The sequence below is a fragment of the Pleurodeles waltl genome, chromosome 2_1 (genome assembly GCF_031143425.1).
Source record: "Pleurodeles waltl isolate 20211129_DDA chromosome 2_1, aPleWal1.hap1.20221129, whole genome shotgun sequence".
NCBI lineage: Eukaryota > Metazoa > Chordata > Amphibia > Caudata > Salamandridae > Pleurodeles > Pleurodeles waltl.
Genome location: NC_090438.1, coordinates 357,536,867 through 357,550,886, shown reverse-complemented (window position 1 = coordinate 357,550,886; position 14,020 = coordinate 357,536,867).

Here is a 14,020-nt window from a genome sequence, read left to right as displayed (position 1 = left end):
TAAGAAATAGTGTGCACAGAGTCCAAGGGTTCCCCTTAGAGGTAAGATAGTGGCAAAAAGAGATAATTCTAATGCTCTATTTTGTGGTAGTGTGATCAAGCAGTAGGCTTATCAGAGGGTAGTGTTAAGCATTTGTTGTACACACACAGGTAATAAATGAGGAACACACATTCAAAGACTTACTCCAGGCCAATAGGTTTGTATATAGAAAAATATATTTTCTTAGTTTATTTTAAGAACCGGAGGTTCAAGATTTACAAGTAATACTTCAAATGAAAGGTATTTCACTCAGGTATTCTAGGAACTTTGAATAATCACAATAGCATGTACAGTTTTGACAAAAATGGCAAAAAGCTATTTTAAAAGTGGGCATTGCAAAAATCAACAGTTCCTGTGGGAGGTAAATAATTGTTAAGTTCACAGGTAAGTAAACACTTACATAGTTGAAAGTTGGGTCCAAGGTAGCCCACCATTGGGGGTTCAAGGCAACCCCAAAGTTACCACACCAGCAGCTCAGGGCCGGTCAGGTGCAGAGGTCAAAGAAGTGCCCAAAACACATAGGCTTCAATGGAAACAGGGGTGCCCCGGTTCCAGTCTGCCAGCAGGTAAGTTCCCTCGTCCTCGGAGGGCAGACCAGTGGGTTTTGTAGGGCACCGGGGGGGACACAAGCAGGCACAGAAAGTACACCCTCACCGGCACAGAGGCGGCCGGGTGCAGAGTTGAAACAGGCATCGGGTTTTGTGTTGGAATTAATGGGGAGACCCGGGGGTCTCTTCAACGATGCAGGCAGGCACGAGGGGCTCCTCGGGGTAGCCACCACCTGGGCTAGGCAGAGGGTCACCTGGGGCTCGCTACTGCACTGGAGTTCGGTTGCTTCAGGTCCTGGGGGCTGCAGGTGTAGTATTGGTTCCAGGCATCCGGTCCCTTGTTACAGGCAGTTGCGGTCAGGGGATGCCTCTGGATTTCCTCTGTAGGCGTCGCTGTGGGGGCTCAGGGGGGTCAACTCTGGCTACTCACAGGCTCTCAGTCGCTGTGGAGTCCTCCCTGTAGTGTTAGTTTTCCGCAGGTCGAGCCGGGGGCGTCGGGTGAAGAGTGGAAAATCTCACGCTTCAGGCGGGAAACATGAAGTCTTTAAAGTTGCTTCTTTGTTGCAGAAAGTTTAAGTTTGTTGAACAGGGCCACTGTTCTCGGGAGCTTCTTGGTCCTTTGGATGGAGAGCAGTCCTCTGAGGCTTCAGATTTCGCTGGTCCCTGTTGGATGCGTCGTTGTTGCAGTTTTCATCGAAGTAGAGAGACAGGCCAGTGGGGCTGGGGCCAAATCAGTTGTCGTCTCCGTCTTCACTGCAGAGCTTCAGGTCAAGAGTCCTTCTCCTTCTTTAGGTTGCAGGAATCTTTCTTCGGTTCTGGGGGCCCCTAAATACTGGATTTAGGGGTGAGTTTAGGTCTGGGAGGGCAGTAGCCAATGGCTACTGTCCTTGAGGGTGGCTACACCCTTTTTGTGCCTCCTCCCTGTGGGGAGGGGGGCACATCCCTAATCCTATTGGGGGAATCCTCCTTCTACAAGATGGAGGATTTCTAAAAGTAAGAGTCACCTCAGCTCAGGACACCTTAGGGGCTCTCCTGACTGGTAGGTGGCTCCTCCTTGTTTTTTTAATTATCTCCTCCAGCCTTGCTGCCAAAAGTGGGGGCAGTGTCCGGAGGGGCGGGCATCTCCACTAGCTGGGATGCCCTGTGGCGCTGTAACAAAGGGGGTTTGGGTTTGAGGCTCACCGCCAGGTGTTACAGTTCCTGCAGGGGGAGGTGAGAATCACCTCCACCCAGTACAGGCTTTGTTCCTGGCCACAGAGTGACAAAGGCACTCTCCCCACGTGGCCAGCAACATGTCTGGTGTGTGGCAGGCTGGCAAAAACTAGTCAGCCCACACTGGAAGTCCGGTATGTTTTCAGGGGTCATCTCTAAGATGCCCTCTGGGTGTATTTTACAGTGAATTGCACACTGGCATCAGTGTGCATTTATTGTGCTGAGAAGTTTGCCACCAAACTTCCCAGTTTTCAGTGTAGCCATTATGGTGCTGTGGAGTTCGTGTTTGACAGACTCCCAGACCATATACTCTTATGGCTACCCTGCACTTACAATGTCTAAGGTTTTGCTTAGACACTGTAGAGGCATAGTGCTCATGCACCTATGCCCTCACCTGTGGTATAGTGCACCCTGCCTTAGGGCTGTAAGACCTGCTAGATGGGTGACTTACCTATGCCACAGGCAGTCAGAGGTTGGCATGGCACTCTGAGGGGAGTGCCATGTCGACTTAATCTTTTTCTCCCCACCAGCACACACAAGCTGTGAAGCAGTGTGTATGTGCTAAGTGAGGGGTCCTTAGAGTGGCATAAGACATGCTGCAGCCCTTAGAGACCTTCCCTGGCATCAGGACCCTTGGTACCAGGGGTACCAGTTACAAAGGACTTACCTGAGTGCCAGGGTTGTGCCAATTGTGGAGACAAAGGTACAGTTTAGGGAAAGAACACTGGTGCTGATGCCTGGTTAGCAGGGTCCCAGCACACTTTCAAATCATATCTTAGCATCAGCAAAGGCAAAAAGTCAGGGGGTAACTATGCCAAGGAGGCATTTCCTTACACACGGCCACATGATCAGTGTGGGGAGTACTCTTTTAGATGTAATGTTTACACTATTGCCATGTCTCCAACACCTCAATCTTATAAATGTGTGGCTTTGAATGTCAGAGGGATGACTTCACTCCACAAATGCCATAGAATCCTATAGCAGCTACGTCGACCCAAGGCCAATATAGTTTATATGCAGGAGACCCACATATCAGCAGTTGAAGCTAACAAACTATATAATAAATGGAGGGGTCAATTATTCACAACTACATACTAGGGGTTTGCGAAGAGAGCTGCCAAATGGTTACATGCAGGCGTCACTTTTGGAGACGCCGGCGGTATTGTGACGACCGCCGGGCTGGAGACCCAGGTCTCCAGCCCAGTGGTCGTCTCCGGCCTGGCGGGCGGAACGGAGAAGTGGCGGATGACCATGGCGGTAACCGCCATGGTCATAATTACAAAAATTTTACCACCAGCCTGTTGGCTATAAGAGCGCCGCTTCTCCTCCGACCGCCAGGGCAGTAATGACCCCCTATGTGTGGGAAGCTATAGGGGAACATACAGTTTATGGGCCATATTGATAAATTACTGTTCAATGAGCAAGGTGTGCCTTATTAGTCTCTGAAGGAAGCAATAGGGTGTAAAAAATGTAGTATTCTTGTACCTGCTGCACAACAAGAATGTGATTTCTTCCCAGATGGACAATCACTTCAGGCGAGGTGGGAGGCATCAGGACTCGGTCCACAGCTGCAGTGAGTCTGAACACATACTTCAGAGAGGCTAGCAAGCCACTGAGGTTTCTGGCTCTGCACTCCTGGCCTCAGATCATACCAGTGTGCACAGCCAATCAATGTGCCACAAGTGTGCAGGTGAGGTAATCAGCAATCCAACCAGATCCAACCACAACCTTAGCAGTTGGGAAGGCTGTGGCAGGCACTACACCCCATGGCCCAGCCAAACAGGTGAGGGGGCATATTAGCATGTTACGCTGAGTGTCTCATGCAGCACTCACACAAGGGGTCAGGTGATATCTTGCAAACAGCTGTGTGGTCCTCAGGCTGCTTCCTCTGCTCTTATGAATAGGCCACTACATGTGGGGGCCCATGCGTGGGGGCCATGCCCAGGCCCCAGGTGCACTCACCAAGGTGACCACCGCTATTGTAGCTACCTCACTACAGCTAGGTGAGGGGGGAATTCTGAAAGTGAGCCTCAATATTGGGCAGTGCACACCCAGTACCCTGGCTGGAGCCCCACCAGCAGGATAGGCCGCCACAGGCAGCACCAACACTGCAGATCAGTGTTGTGTCGAGCTCACGCGTGGGTTATAACAAGTGCTTTGCTGCATTTCTGGTGTTACCCTGGCATGTAGGATGTGTTGGATTGAAGCGCCTCAGTGGACCGTGTCAGATCAATCAGAAAAACTAAGGTACTTGATCAAAGCTTTAGAAAGAGCCATTCACCATCTTCGGCAGTTGGCCATGCCCCCTTGAGGCTTCAAAAATATTGAAGCCATTTGTTGCCATATGACAGTCTGGATATTTATTTACTCGACTCGTGATAAACCTCTAGAACTGATTCTGTTTTTTTCATGATAGATACTTACAAATCCTCCCAGTTTTCAATTGCACATGCTTTTTTTTTGGCTTCCAATAATTTTTTGTAAATTCAACAGCTTAAATGGATGTACTCAGTACAATTACAACTATCTCCTCCTCACTCAGATCTTGCTTTGCCTTTCTACAATCTGCTCAACTCAACTAAGGGCCTATGTTTGAGATTTGTTGTTATTAGCACAAGCAAATATCTAATGCAGTAAGCACCAAAATGCTATATTAAGGCATTAACCATAACTCCTGTATTTCATCACTGGGTTCTAACCAAGGTATCACCTTTGCTAAAATAAATGGATATTTTGTAGTCATTGTATTATTATTATTATTATCCCATGGTTGTCTTGATGTTCCTGAGAGTTCTATTTTTGGTCCTACTTTTATCTTTCCAGCTCCATTACGTATACTACTACCACTCACTTAAATTATCGACCAATGATAGAACCAGTGGTACATTGTTACTCACTGGAATGTTTCTATTACATATATCAGCAAACATTTTGTCGGTGCCAGACTTCTAACAGTATTTAGTTGAGCGTGTTTTCATATCTACTGTGTGTAAAAGTGTAGCCCATGGGGAGTCAGAAGTACGTTTACAATTTGCCACAACATGTCCATACTGTGACATTAGCTCAATCAGTTGTTTATATGTCTTTTGTATTTATTTAATACCACTCCCTTTGGCATGTTCATGTTAATGGCCACTTCTATAATCCCTTTGTGACCGGCAAATATTGCAAAGTGGGGAACTGAACTGAACAAACAGAGCATCTGGTAAACCTTATTCAAATGTTTAGTGAGTGGCAAAAACAACAAACACATTCTATATTGACAAACCTAAAATGTGCACTCATTTATGTGTGGTCTGTTCAAGCACACATGTAAAATGCCAGATCTCTGTGCTCAATCTAGATCTGATACGGATCATTGAAACCTAGGTTTCCCCCATTTCACCATTGTCCTTTACCATACTGGTCCAGAAAGCCTACTCCATCCTCTGGAGGTACAGACAAAAATTATCGGTCATTGTAGTCATCTACAAAATGTGGTAGAAATGCTCTATTTTTGGAGATTTCAAATTTACATGGAAGATACAGAAGAAAAACGTCCTCAAAAACTAACTGAGTCAAGTTCATAACATGACCTCACACAAGTCAGCTGAACTACCTCACCAGAAAGGTAATACATTGGATTGTTTCATAAATTCGATGTCTCTAAATGAATCTCTGGATATTGACTATTCCTGACTCTCTTAGAATTACTTTATCACATCATAGATAGAACACATACAAACAGATCATTCAAAACCAGTGAAAACCTGAATGTGAAAACCCGATGAACCCCAAAGGCAATGTCTTAGCTTAGCTCTGTAGTCTTTCTCCAAATTATATTAACTACTAGCAAAAAAGCAATTTAGCTTCTATGAAATGATGACTTTGAAAATCATGAAAAACTCAAGCCCCAAAAAGTTAAATCCATTGAAGATAAACCACCTGCACCCTGGTACTTACTTAAGACGAGCAAACACATGGAAAGACCTGGAGAATATAGAATCAGTCAGTCCCCATCATGAACTAAGGAAAAGCTACTAAGTGCTCATCATGTTTATCAAGTCTATCCATATAAAAAATAAAATAAAAAAACGGTAACTTTTACAAGAACTCTTTTCCATACACTACAACACTTATCACAACCTACTTCAAATACAAAAATTCAAAGCTTTCAAACTGATTTCAACATTGCTAACTTCTATCTATTGAAACTTAATATAATCCACTCTGATTATTCTGATAAATGTAGATACTCTCCAAAAAATGGGAGTCTGTGAAGAGCCACTCTGAAATGTCCCTCATTCAAAAGTTTTTAAATTAATCTTCCAAATCACCTCTTCCCCTAATCCTCCTTCATACTCCCAATACTTTATTCCCACCTGCCTGTTAAAACAACAGAGGCACAATGACTCACCTCTCCTACTCAAAGTTGTTATCAACTCTGGGAAAGGGTATTTTCCCATCAGGTGAAAATTCAGGCCAAATCATACACCTTTGCAAGAAAAATAAATTGGACCCAAAAGACCCTTATAATTCTAGAACCAAGACTATTGTTCCTGGGCAAAATAATTCAAAGAACTGTTGCTTCATAACTCCCAGAACATATTTCGAATAACAACACCCTAAATACATTTCAACCTGGCTTTCCCTCAAAATTTACTTTGGAAACCAATGACACCCAGGTACTGGACAATAGTCTAACAATTTTAGATAATGTATATCTGTGCTTAAGGGTATTTTTAGATCTCTATGTAGCATTTGATTCTGTAGACCATCAATCACTTGTTTAGATTCTAAATTTGAGAATGGGAATGGAAAGAACAGAATTGAGTTGCTGTAAATTATTCGTTTTGTCAAAATCTCAAATTGTGAAACACAAATGTTTGACTCATCCTTACTGTTGAAAGACAGTTTGCACACAAATATTGATCCTTCTATATCACCTATTGAACATGTAAAAATCTCTATTCATCAATATACTGATGGCACACAGCAATACCTTTAATGGTCTGAATCCAGTAACTGTAAATTATTTCCCTAACAATCTAGTAAACTCTCTAAAAATAAACCATATGAAGACAGAATATCTTGTGTTTTATTCTCTACTGACAACCCATTACCTACCCAAAATGCCCCTACTTCTTATCAGATTATCCCTGGTACCAAGTGTAAAGTCATTTGGCTTTATCTTACACTTTTCCTTAAATGAACACATCGCCAACCAGAATAAATCAGCATGCTATGATCTCCATCTGCTCTGAAACCTAAAACCCACCACCACACCCACAGATTTTGTATATGGAGTACACTCATTTGTATTTAGTCATCTACATGAGGGGAATGCTAGCCTACCAAGCATTCCAAAATGTACCATCACAACTTCTCTGTAGCTTGTTGCTTATTTACAAGAGCTATGAAATCCAATCATATTACCCATCTGAAAAGATCTTTAAGGGTTACTGCTTGAAGTAATAATTTACTTCAAAATAGTGCGCATTGTATGTAAAGGAATTCACACCACTCTCCCTACCCATTTGAACAACAAACTCAAACTCAATCATTAACAATGAAAAATGTGAGACAGAAATCGTGTAATTCTAGAAATCCTAAACAAACAGAAAGCCCAAAATGGCACAACAAGCATTCTTATGCCTCTGTCCAAGAATGCTAGAAGCTGTACATTTCCCTAATTCTCTTTATCATCCATTGATTGAATCCAGACCCTCATGCCCTAATAATGTGACATCTATTATGTTATAATCTAATACCACTATCCTTAGATCTCATGCTTGGAGGAGCAGATGTGATAAAAGCAACACTAAAAGTCTTCAGGAGGAGGGCAAAAAAGTTGCTAACACCTTTCTTTTTGGAAATTGGGTTACCTGTTGACGGTACTGGAGTCCTACGTCGTGCAGCAATCAAAAACTCTGTCAGAGTGAAACACAAGCAAACCCCAAATAAACCTGTACTTATCTCTCTGGCAGCTTGGCACGCAGCAGGTAGGCTTAAATTAGAGGTAATGTATAAAGTATTAGTGCAGCACTTCAAACAGTAATTGAGTGAAAACCAAACACAAGAAAAATCCCACATCGCTTTAGAAAAAGAGAGTAACATTTAGAAGATTATTTGAGACCAACACATCAAAAATCAAATCAGTGGAACTAGAGATACACAATTTCAAAGATTTAAGTAAAAATATTGTGTAGAAGAACACAGGGGCAACTGTGGTTCTATAGTCACGCCTGACTGGGACAAAGTCACAAGCTCAGGCTGACTGCGATAGAGCATTGACCGAGTTTAGGTCTGCTCAACAAAAGTACCCTAAATCCTTGTTGAGGAACGATTTGAAGTCCTGCATCGAGGATGTGTCGTGCAGCAGATGCGATGCAAAGTCCTTGCATGGAAATGCATCACTCAGCAGTGATTCTGAGGCAGATGCACAGGGTAAAGCGAGGTCATGCATGGAGCTGCATTGCTCTGTGGTGGTTCAGAGGAGCTCTGATGTCAATGTAATGACTGGCATGGATATGCATTTTGCAGCTGCAGTTCTGAGGGGCTGAGGCTGTGATGCAAAGTTGCGTATCATGGATGCATTGTGCAGTATTGCTGATGCAGAGTATTGCAAGTTATCATCCTGTGTCAGTTCTGCTGGGACCACTGATGGACTGGCAGAGCACCTTCAATCCCTCTTCCAAGGTGCCAGGACTAGGGTGGCACCACTTGGGGGGGAGGGGACTCACAGCAGGCAGAGTCCAGGTGCTGTGTTCCAGAGGGTTTGAGTCTGTTCTGCTCCTGGTGCATCTGAACAGGAAGCCAGCCAACTGGCCCTTGGAGTCACTCTGGTGGTACTGGAATCAAGATGCAAGTTTAGTCCCTCACTCAGGCAGCAGGGCAACATCATAGCAGTCATTCAGGCAGAACAGAACAGCAATCCTTCTGAGTCTGCCAGAGGTACAGGGATGCACTGAAGAGCTGGGCCTGAGGGTCCAATATTTATACCTGGTGCCCACTTTGAAATAGAAGAAGGTTCCCACTTCAAGAGGTATTTGGACTTTTCTCCCTCCGTGCCCTGGCCCCAAATTGTCTGGGATCACAATAGACACATGTCAAACCCTTTGTGAGTGTCCTCAGCCACGGCCCTTGTGATGCGCAAGTGTGGCTGATGACAGCTCCTTCGTCTCGTCAACTCAGAGAGTGGCCCAACGCCTACGGCCTTTTGTTTCACTGTCTGGGAGGAATACACAAAGACCAACTGCCAACTACCCCAAGTCCTGTGACTAGATGATAGGCAGCAGACACCAAAAGGGTAGGAAAAAAAATGTCAACTTTCTAAAAGTGGCATTTTCAGAATTGTGACTTAAAATCTGACCTAATATTTAGGAGGCCTTTTAATTTCAATTCTTTAGACACCAAATTAGACATTTGTGTCTGCTTCCAATTGTAGGTTTTCACTTATTAAATGTAATAAGTTAACTCAATGTTATCCTATGGGTGGGGTAGGCCTTGCAGTATTGAAAAGCAAATTTAGGAGTTTTTTACTACTAGGACATGTTAAAGTTAAGAGTACACTTTCACCTTTATTAAATACACTGCACCCTGCCCTCTGGGCTGTTCAGGCCTATCCTAGAGGTGACTTAGATATATGAAAAAGGAAGGGTTAGGCCTGGCAAAAGGTTTACTTTTTCAGGTTAAAATCTCAGTTTGAGCTGCACACATAGGCTGCAATTGCAAGAATTAGGTTTAAAAGGGCTACTTACGGTCGTGGCACAATCAGTGCTGCGGACCCCCTAGCAGCATTTAATTTACAGGCCCTGGGTACATGTAGTTCCATTTTACCAGGGAATTACAGGTACATTTCATGTGGCAATTGGGTGTAAGCAAATTATACCATGTTTAAAGTAGAGTGCATAAACACTTTATCACTGGTTAGCAGTGGTAGGTACTAAGGCCAACAAAAACAAGATCAGCAAAAATGGAGGAGGCAGGCAAAAAGTTTGAAGGAAGACTACGCTGAGACTGTCGGGTCTAACACTTTCCTTATATTATTCCATGTCACATCTTGGAGCTGTAAATGATCAGTGGTTAGCTAAAAATAGCCAACATATACATTTATTTTTATAATCAATGTCCAACAAAGAAAACAATTTACATAACATTGGGACTTGTACAGGGATTTAATATTAATTCATGATTTGGCCGGCACAGGATAACAATTTATACAACTTCATTATATTGAAAGTTTGGACAATTTTTGCCTTTGCAATATACAGGATGCTGGGTAAGGCCTCTAGAAGGAGACCAATAATGTTGGCTTTTATTTTTGATTTGCTACTGACTTTGTCTTCTTTCAAGTTATTACACACTGCTTGTTCATTTGGTCAAAGCGAGAACCCACATTTTCTTTGCCATCCCTCCAGATTGATCCTCAGAACGTGTGGCCATTAGGGGCAGTAATTCCTGCCACACTAGTAGTTTATCTTTGAACCCATAGGTGACTGGATGGATGGCTGGAATCACTTTCCAAGTTTTACTGTGCTGCTTCAGATTCTATTCTGCCCTCTCTAACCTACACCAGATCAGATCTGATGTGAACTATATAGCAGATGTATTTTGAGCAGCTGAGAATGTGGCAATGATTCATTCAAATTCATCAGCTTAACAGGTATATGTGAGGCATCAGCGCAGCTACTTAGGTGATGAGACGCTTGGAAGTTGTAATGTGGTAACTAGTTTGTGAGTTCTTAATACTAATTTGTGGCGATTTCAGAGAACAGGAAATAGAAGGCGATGTGGTTGAAGTGACAAATCAAGAATGTAGATGGGAGTTTGGGACATGGGCATTATCAGATTTCACATATTGATTGCAACAAGGGCAGGGAGTTGAATTTAGGGGTAACTCTGGTGTGAACTAATGTAGGCAGAGTCTTGGTGGCTGATGGAACTGATAGACCAGTTGGTGCCTTTGCCACAAGGTGTACCTTTCTTGGTTTACTTTGGAAGTTGTTTAACAAACATGTCCTGCAGATAAACATGTGCTGAAAATTTAATAACAAAGAGAGACCATTATTTATACAAAGAGATGAATTTATACGTCTTCCCCAAAACCACCTCAACATACCCACACCCTCCATGAGCAAAACACAAACTAACTAAACTAACATCTCTTTCACAATATATCTCAGAACTACACACACAACAATCAACAAACCTATACCCCTCTAACAACCAGCCCCAAAAAAGACAAACTTTATATTAAAAACAACTGACAGGAATTTAAATAAAGGGCACAGCATACCAAATCTAAATAAATCTTCACTTTAACCTTAGTTTTTTTCATTAAAATTCTGTGATATTTGCTAATATACTATTCCAATGATTGGCAAAGTCTAATTGAAGAAGGGGCTGGACATTGAAGGGACAGATGTAACATTCTAAACTCCCTTTCAAAACCTTCTCAATGAAAGCACTGAACACTGAAGGGACAGATTTGCTGTTCTAAACTCCAATCAAAACCTACTCTAGGGAGGTGCTGAACACTGAAGGGACAGATTTTCTTTTTTAAACTCCTGTAACATCCTACTTGAGGAAGGGTCTGGACACTGAGGCCCTGATTTATACTTTTTTGCGCCGCATTACCGTCATTTTTTTACGCAAAAGCGGCGCAATCTGTCAAAATACAACTGTATTTTGTAAGTTTGTGCCGCTTTTGCATCACGAAATGACGGTAATGTGGCACAAAAAAGTATAAATCAGGGCCTGAAAGCGGAAAATTTATTATTCTAAACTCCAGTCGCTGCCAACACAGGGAAGGTACTAGGCCTTGAATGGGGAGAAAATGTACTACTTCTATGTCCAGCAAAGCCATTTCAGAGAAGCTGATGAACACTGAAGGGTACATAGTTCCCATTTATAACAGTCAGAATAATCTCACGGAAGGTGCTGAACACTGTAGGGAGGCAGATTGACTCTTCTAAACTACATTCAGAGCTTTGTTGGAAAAGGAACAAAACACTGAAGAGGGCAGATTTTTTTATTATAAAATGTACAGTTATCAAAAGCAATTAAAAAATAATGTTTTATCTCCTTAAAAATAATCAGATCAAATATTAAAATGATGAATCCATACAATATTGTTGCCTTAAACTTCAAGATCAAAAACTCACCATCCGGAACAAAGAGGATCAGAAAAAAGGGAAAACAAGATTTTCAACAAAAAGAAAATCTTAAAGCCATCAGCTAAACAACTTCACAATTGCTTCCTTTAAAAATTTGATTTAATTTTCTAAGTCATAACTGTAGGAAAGTACCATCTTGCCTGGCATGTTACCCCCATTTTTCACTGTATATATGTTGTTTTAGTTGTATGTGTCACTGGGACCCTGGTAACCCAGGGCCCCAGTGCTCATAAGTGTGCCTGAATGTGTTACCTGTGTAGTGACTAACTGTCTCACTGAGGCTCTGCTAACCAGAACCTCAGTGGTTATGCTCTCTCATTTCTTTCCAAATTGTCACTGACAGGCTAGTGACCATTTTTACCAATTTACATTGGCTTACTGGAACACCCTTATAATTCCCTAGTATATGGTACTGAGGTACCCAGGGTATTGGGGTTCCAGGAGATCCCTATGGGCTGCAGCATTTCTTTTGCCACCCATAGGGAGCTCTGACAATTCTTACACAGGCCTGCCACTGCAGCCTGAGTGAAATAACGTCCACGTTATTTCACAGCCATTTTACACTGCACTTAAGTAACTTATAAGTCACCTATATGTCTAACCTTTACCTGGTAAAGGTTAGGTGCAAAGTTACTTAGTGTGAGGGCACCCTGGCACTAGCCAAGGTGCCCCCACATTGTTCAGAGCCAATTCCCTGAACTTTGTGAGTGCGGGGACACCATTACACGCGTGCACTACATATAGGTCACTACCTATATGTAGCTTCACCATGGTAACTCCGAATATGGCCATGTAACATGTCTATGATCATGGAATTGCCCCCTCTATGCCATCCTGGCATAGTTGGCACAATCCCATGATCCCAGTGGTCTGTAGCACAGACCCTGGTACTGCCAAACTGCCCTTCCTGGGGTTTCACTGCAGCTGCTGCTGCTGCCAACCCCTCAGACAGGCAGCTGCCCTCCTGGGGTCCAGCCAGGCCTGGCCCAGGATGGCAGAACAAAGAACTTCCTCTGAGAGAGGGTGTGACACCCTCTCCCTTTGGAAAATGGTGTGAAGGCAGGGGAGGAGTAGCCTCCCCCAGCCTCTGGAAATGCTTTCTTGGGCACAGATGTGCCCAATTCTGCATAAGCCAGTCTACACCGGTTCAGGGACCCCTTAGCCCCTGCTCTGGCGTGAAACTGGACAAAGGAAAGGGGAGTGACCACTCCCCTGACCTGCACCTCCCCTGGGAGGTGTCCAGAGCTCCTCCAGTGTGCTCCAGACCTCTGCCATCTTGGAAACAGAGGTGCTGCTGGCACACTGGACTGCTCTGAGTGGCCAGTGCCACCAGGTGACGTCAGAGACTCCTGCTGATAGGCTCCTTCAGGTGTTAGTAGCCTATCCTCTCTCCTAAGTAGCCAAACCCTCTTTTCTGGCTATTTAGGGTCTCTGTCTCTGGGGAAACTTTAGATAACGAATGCATGAGCTCAGCCGAGTTCCTCTGCATCTCTCTCTTCACCTCCTGATAAGGAATCGACCGCTGACCGCGCTGGAAGCCTGCAAACCTGCAACATAGTAGCAAAGACGACTACTGCAACTCTGTAACGCTGATCCTGCCGCCTTCTCGACTGTTTTCCTGCTTGTGCATGCTGTGGGGGTAGCCTGCCTCCTCTCTGCACCAGAAGCTCCGAAGAAATCTCCCGTGGGTCGACGGAATCTTCCCCCTGCAACCGCAGGCACCAAAAAGCTGCATCACCGGTCCCTTGGGTCTCCTCTCAGCACGACGAGCGAGGTCCCTCGAATCCAGCGACTCTGTCCAAGTGACCCCCACAGTCCAGTGACTCTTCAGCCCAAGTTTGGTGGAGGTAAGTCCTTGCCTCACCTCGCTGGGCTGCATTGCTGGGAACCGCGACTTTGCAGCTACTCCGGCCCCTGTGCACTTCCGGCGGAAATCCTTTGTGCACAGCCAAGCCTGGGTCCACGGCACTCTAACCTGCATTGCACGACTTTCTAAGTTGGTCTCCGGCGACGTGGGACTCCTTTGTGCAACTTCGGCGAGCACCATTTCACGCATCCTCATAG